The sequence below is a fragment of the Salvelinus sp. IW2-2015 genome, linkage group LG17 (genome assembly GCF_002910315.2).
Source record: "Salvelinus sp. IW2-2015 linkage group LG17, ASM291031v2, whole genome shotgun sequence".
NCBI classification, from domain to species: domain Eukaryota; kingdom Metazoa; phylum Chordata; class Actinopteri; order Salmoniformes; family Salmonidae; genus Salvelinus; species Salvelinus sp. IW2-2015.
This window is the reverse complement of record NC_036857.1, coordinates 38,215,571-38,222,646: the sequence shown is the minus strand read 5'-3', so window position 1 is coordinate 38,222,646 and position 7,076 is coordinate 38,215,571. Positions and strand designations below refer to the sequence as shown.

Genomic DNA, 7,076 nt, shown 5'->3' with positions numbered 1-7,076 from the left:
CCCTGCAGTTTCAAGAGGAACCCTTTAGGCTGGACACTAGCAGGGGTAAAGGGCAACTAGTGAGTTACTGGGGGATCTATGGATACGCGCCTTCTTCCGTGCAGACCAGAAAGGAAGTAAGTGGTGCGGCGGGGTCCTCGAAATGGGGTCTCTGAATACCGGTTTGCGGAGTCAGCTTCTTAAGGGAGGTCTTTGGTGTGTCCAAATATTTTCCACTTTAATGAATGATTGTGGCCACTGTGTTTCTTTCGGGGGCGAACCGTTAATGCTGCGTACATTTTTTGGTTTGTAACCTTGCTCAGTATCTATACCTCATCTATGACAATCTCTGTCTCAGACTCTTAGCTGGAAATTCCTCGACCGTGTCCGAACTTGGCTTTGTTTTTTGGGCCTGACATGCACTGTCAATCTGGGGACCTATATCATAGACTGGCTGTGTGCCTTCTATAAATTCAATACAAGTCCATCTTGAAGTTTATCACAGGTGGACTCGAATCAAAGGTTGTAGAACATCTCAAGATGATCAATTGTAAATAGGATGGCACTTGGATTTAATTTCGAGTCTCATTCAGCAAGGGTCCTTGAATACTTATGTAAATAAGGGTATTTTCTTATCCGGTTTTTTATATACATTTGCAAACATTTTTTCTTAAAAACTGTTTTCACGTCGTATTATGGTGGATATTGTGTTGTGGATTGCTGTAATGGATGAAAAGGTCAGAAGTAATGCACGATTTTTGGTGGCCTTCACTTTGTAAATAGCAGGATAAGGCCACATAGGGGCCTAGCAGTTTGGGATAATCAAGAGTGCAGAGGCATAAGTGGATAGCAATGGAAGATCTTCACTTAATTGATGTGTATGTGATATAATATTTGATCACAAAAAGCTCTATATACCTCATGATTGTAGGTTTTTGTATTACAGTCATGGAATAAATATTAGCATTACGATGTGAGTAGTACTCTGCTTTTGCAGTTACAATAGTTGGTGGATTGGGACTGTTTGATAGCGTTATTTGTGTCTTCCATTGAACAGGAACGAAGGGCTTTTATTTGAAAAAATAATCCATCATTTTTGTGGGTCCAACAGTAAGAAATTATGGGATATTTTGATTTGCTTTGTAGCGTCCATGTCATTTGGATTGTAGTCTACAGTCCCTCTACGGTTAACCGATATCTGGCATTGTTAAGTGCCATAAGTTATATTGGATTGAATTCTTTTTTTGTATCTTTTGCTCATGGATCGTTAATGTTAGTGTTATTGCTTTTGAGAGATTTGTAGTAGTTGTTGTTGTTTTTTTTTGTTGTTTATGTGTCTATTTTTGTTTGGTTTGAAGTTAGTTTTTTTTCTGTTATTTTTTTTTGTTTGTATTTTTGCTCTTATAGTTGTCTTTATTTTGGCTATGTCTTATATATGATATTGTCAACGAGCTATTTCCGTTGTCATAGTCGCAGCTTTTTTTACTGTGGCGGGTGTCCCGGATCCGGGTTTGCGGAGGAATTAGAGGTTAACTTGGCTTTCGAAGACTTTAGAAAGGCAGGGCAGGATGGATATAGGTCTATAACAGTTTGGGTCTAGAGTGTCACCCCCTTTGAAGAGGGGGATGACCGCGTGTTACGAGAATTATGTTCTCATGTTCGTTACCAATTAAATTAAATTAAATTACTCAGTCTGCTATATCAGGATTTGTAGGATACTGATAGAAATGAAAACAGACAGAGGCCCAGTCTACAATAGTCAAATGTTTATTCACGGAACGTTCTGGCATGCACAGTACAAAGACTTTCATTTTATAGCGACACACATACTTCCACACAAAACATTAGGTATCTKCCCAGCCGACAGAGATTAGGGGAGTCCGTGAGAATAGCTTCTTCCCGCCCTCCCCCAAGATAGGGAGAGACCTGGGAAGTTCTCAGTGCCCCAGCCAAGGTCGGCACCGGATCTGGCTGAGACAGTCTGTTATCAAGATACTAGACATATTGTCACCAAAACGTTAATTCTGACTAAGAACTACACTCCAGGATATATTATTATTCTACTGACTAAAACCACACACAGCATTAAAATAATCTAATGATTCTAATCAATTTCATACAATCATATGGTTTCAGAGTTATGGTTTCAGAGTGTAATATTCYAATCATTTATTAAAACATAATTAAAACATATCCCCTTATCACCGCGGCAGCTTTCCAAWCTTTAGGGATCTCGGACGATACGAAAGAGAGTTGAACAGACMGGTAATAGGGGTTGCAACTCATTTTAGAATGAGAGGGTCGAGATTGTCTAGCCCAGCTGATTAGTAGGGGTCCAGGTTTTGCAGCTCTTTCAGAACATCTGCTATCTGGATTTGGGTGAAGGAGAAGCTAGGGAGGCTTGGGCAAGTAGCTGCGGGGGGTGTCGAAGCTATTGGCCAGGGTTGGGGTAGCCGAGTGACAATGTGCTCTCCCGTCCATTAGACATTTTGTCTGCGGGAACTCACWAATTTTTCCCTCGGTCCACTCGTCCAAGTGCCGATGCATTTGTGCCATGATGTGAACAGTACGAACTTGTGTCACTACCAAAGTCTAATGGTTTTAAATGACTGTTTTTTATTGTCTGGAAACTCCCTTTTAGAATTCGCTTGCAGTAGGTCTCTTAAAAAAAGAGAAGCCGTGCAATGTTATTAAACAGAGGTGCCTAGTTATTCTTCTTTTGTTGATATCAGGTAACATGCAACCTAACCCTGGCCCTGATATGCATTGTCTCCAAACCCCTTCTGATTTTAAATCTAGTTCTGGTTTGGGTATTTTTCATTAAAATGTGTTGTCAAAAATTGATGGGGTTAAGATTTGGGCTAAATCAACTGATGCTGATTTAATTATGTTTTCATGAAACCTGGGCTCAAGCAAGTCTGTTCTTGATAAGATATTTGTATAAATGGTTAGTTAACAATGTTTATCACACTGATCGAGTTAAGAAAGGTGGGGGTGTGGCTATATATGTAAAACTATATTCCTTGTAAGTGTGGCAAAGTCTGAAACTATTTATAAACAGTTGGAATGTCTTGCTTTGAATCTTGAGGTTTTAAAAGGGTCTCTCTATAACTGTGATTGGCTGTTATAGACCCCCCTCTCTGCTCTCTGTGATGCATTTTCTTCTCTGATGCACCTCATGTCTAAACGTCTTTACAGTGAAATGATCTGGATTGGTGATCTCAACTGGTGTTGGTTAAAGCCAGCGTCTGATGTTTTTAAAAAAAATGTTTTGTAATTCTATGAATCTTACCCAGTTGATTAACTCACCCACCTGCCCAAATCTCAAATGTCCAGAGAAATCTACCCTGATTGATTTGATATTGACAAATGTTCCACGGTTGGTGTTTTTTGTAATGATTTAAGTGACCATTGTGCTGATGTTGCTGTTAGAAATTCTAAGGTTACCAAGACAAACCCACGCTTTATTCGTAAGAGAAATTTGAAGGGTTTTAATGAGCAGGCTTTCTTTCATGATTTGTTTTGATTTTATTTTGACTGGAGCAAGATTGAGCTTATTCCTGATGTGGAAACTGCCTGGAAATTCTTGAATTATGTTTTTTTTCCAGTTAAAGGATGGGATAATCCATGGTTTTCTTCTGAGCTGTTTTGTATAATTCACGAACGTAATCTAGCCTGTGCTAAAGCAAGGAAATCATGTTCTGATGCTGATTGGCTTCTTTTTAGGCAGTTACGAAACAATTGTCCTTCTCTTCTCAAGAAGGCCAAGTCAGAATATTTTATGTCTGTTACCACTGATAACCTGAATGACCCAAGAAAGTCTTGGAAGGCTATTAAGTCTACAATACCGTTCAAAAGTTTGAGGTCACTTAGAAATGTCCTGGTTTTCCTTTAAAACATACATGAAATTAGTTGCAAAATGAATAGGAAATATAGTAAAGACGTTGACAAGGTTGTAAATAATGATTTTTTATTGAAATAATAATTATGTTGTTGCTTTCGTCAAAGAATCCTCCATTTGCAGCAATTACAGCCCTGCAGACCTTTGGCATTCTAGTTGTCAATTTGTTGAGGTAATCTGAAGAGATTTCACCTCATGCTTCCTGAAGCACCTCCCACAAGTTGGATTGGCTTGATGGGCACTTCTTAAGTACCTGTCACGGTTCTCTAAAGTAGAACCCAGAAGCAGACCAGGACAAGGAGAGTAAGACGAAGGTGAGTATTTATTTACAAGTTTAAATGTAGTGATAGAAAAATCCAAGTAGCGGAGCGGGCAGCGGAGGTGAGTTGATGGAATTGAGTAAGCAGATCCAAGGAAGTAACTGAAGTCACCGACGACCAGGTAGGGATGGGATGAGTGTTCCGGGTGAATGACTGTAGACAGAAAAAACGGAGGTAAATTCAAGGCAAGCAAGACGTACAAAACAAACTCTATCAAACTGGAGGCTGATACGCTGGCACAACATACTGTTCATGGCTAACGATCCGGCAGGGAATGGATGTCAGGTCAGCGCTTATGAAGTGGAGGGGTGATGATCATGACCAGGTGTGCAGATAGCTGATGGGATACAGGTGCGGGTACTCAGAGATCCTCCAACTAGCTACGTCGCCCGGCAACCAGACAGGGTGCGTTCCAGGACACCGGAAAAAACACTCCAGGACAGAACACAGGCAAAAACAGACTCAGGAAGCGGGATTCGTGACAGTACCATACGGTCAAGCTGCTCTCACAACAGCTCAATAGGGTTGAGATCCAATGACTGTGTTGACCACTCCATTATAGACAGAATACCAGCTGACTGCTTCTTCCCTAAATAGTTATTGCATAGTTTAGAGCTTTGGGTCATTGTCCTGTTGTAGGAGGAAATTGGCTCCAATTAAGCGCTGTCCACAGGGTATGGAATGGCATTGCAAAATGGAGTGATAACCTTCCTTCTTCAAGATCCCACTTTACCCCAACCAAAGCACCATCAGACCATCACATTGCCTCCACCATGCTTGATAGATGGCGTCAAGCACTCCTCCGGCATCTTTAAATTTTTTCTGCGTCTCGCGAATGTTCTTCTTTGTGATCCGAACACCTCAAACTTAGATTTGTCTGTCCATAACACTTTTTTCCAGTCTTCGTCTGTCTGTCCAGTGTCTGTGTTATTTTGCCCATCTTAATCTTTTCTTTTTATTGGACAGTCTGAGATATGGCTTTTTCTTTGCAACTCTGCTTAGAAGGCCAGCATTCCGGAGTAGCCTCTTCACTGTTGACGTCGAGACAGGTGTTTTGCGGGTACTATTTAATGAAGCTYCCAGTGGAGGACTTGTGAGGCGTCTGTTTCTCGCCTATGTAGATATTCCATAAAAAATCAGCCGTGTCCACATACGATAGTCATTTACAACATTAACAATGTCTACACTGTATTTCTCAATTTTATGTTATTTTAATGGACAAAAAATMTGCTTTTCTTTCAAAAACAAGGATATTTCTAGATGACCCCCAAACTTTTGAACGGTAGTGTATGTCTGGTAACATTCATGTTAATGAATTACCGTCATGTGTATTGAAGGACTCTGTTGCTGCATATGACAAAACTGAAATGCTAAATTGTTGCAATGAGCACTTTGTAGGCTGTTTGATTCCAGTGTCCTGTGTCTCTGTTAAAAACCCTGGTTGTGATCGAATCCAGTGAGAGCTGGTTCAACATTTAGCATCGTTTGTGCCAACGCATCTCTCAATCGCAGAGGTACATAATAGCTGCGATTATCATATAAACTTGCTAGAGAAGAGTGGCCACGTTGCAGCGTCCTGATCATCTTGATCCCTATTTTTTAAATCTGGCAGTTGATTTCATTTTACATTTACATACATTAAGTCATTTAGCAGACGCTCTTATCCAGAGCGACTTACAAATTGGTGCATTCACCTTATGATATCCAGTGGAACAACCACTTTACAATAGTGCATCTAACTCTTTTAAGGGGGGGGGGTTAGAAGATTACTTTATCCTATCCTAGGTATTCCTTAAAGAGGTGGGGTTTCAGGTGTCTCCGGAACGTGGTGATTGACTCCGCTGACCTGGCGTCGTGAGGAGTTTGTTCACCATTGGGGTGCCAGAGCAGCGAACAGTTTTGACTGGGCTGAGCGGGAACTGTACTTCCCAGAGGTAGGGAGGCGAGCAGGCCAGAGGTGGATGAACGCAGTGCCCTTGTTTGGTGTAGGGCCTGATCAGAGCCTGAAGGTACGGAGGTGCCGTTCCCCTCACAGCTCCGTAGCAAGCACATGTCTTGTAGCGGGATGCGAGCTTCAACTGGAAGCCAGTGGAGAGAGCGGAGGAGCGGGGTGACGTGAGAGAACTTGGGAAGGTTGAACACCAGACGGGCTGCGGCGTTCTGGATGAGTTGTAGGGGTTTAATGGCACAGGCAGGGACCCAGCCAACAGCGAGTTGCAGTATCCAGACGGGAGATGACAAGTGCCTGGATTAGGACCTGCGCCGCTTCCTGTGTGAGGAAGGGTCGTACTCTGCGAATGTTGTAGAGCATGAACCTACAGGAACGGGTCACCGCCTTGATGTTAGTTGAGAACGACAGGGTGTTGTCCAGGATCACGCAAGGTTCTTAGCACTCTGGGAGGAGGACACAATGGAGTTGTCAACCGTGATGGCGAGATCATGGAACGGGCAGTCCTTCCCCGGGAGGAAGAGCAGCTCTGTCTTGCCGAGGTTCAGCTTGAGGTGGTGATCCGTCATCCACACTGATATGTCTGCCAGACATGCAGAGATGCGATTCGCCACCTGGTTATCAGAAGGGGGAAAGGAGAAGATTATTTGTGTGTCGTCTGCATAGCAATGATAGGAGAGACCATGTGAGGATATGACAGAGCCAAGGGACTTGGTGTATAGCGAGAATAGGAGAGGGCCTAGAACAGAGCTCTGGGGACACCAGTGGTGAGAGCACGTGGTGCGGAGACAGATTCTCGCCACGCCACCTGGTAGGAGCGACCTGTCAGGTAGGACGCAATCCAAGCGTGGGCCGCGCCGGAGATGCCCAACTCGGAAAGGGTGGAGAGGAGGATCTGATGGTTCACAGTATCAAAGGCAGCCGATAG

General features: G+C 42.8%; 1 long non-coding RNA gene across 1 annotated transcript; it reads right to left on the bottom strand.

Moving 5' to 3' along the window:
• Positions 1–4,184: 4,184 nt before the first annotated feature.
• LOC139029092 (uncharacterized) lies at positions 4,185–4,677 on the bottom strand. The gene is made up of 2 exons (XR_011481359.1): positions 4,448–4,677; positions 4,185–4,353 (listed from the first exon to the last, which is right to left on the bottom strand). It is a non-coding gene; the product is annotated as an uncharacterized lncRNA (long non-coding RNA).
• Between the last annotated feature and the right edge of the window lie 2,399 nt (positions 4,678–7,076).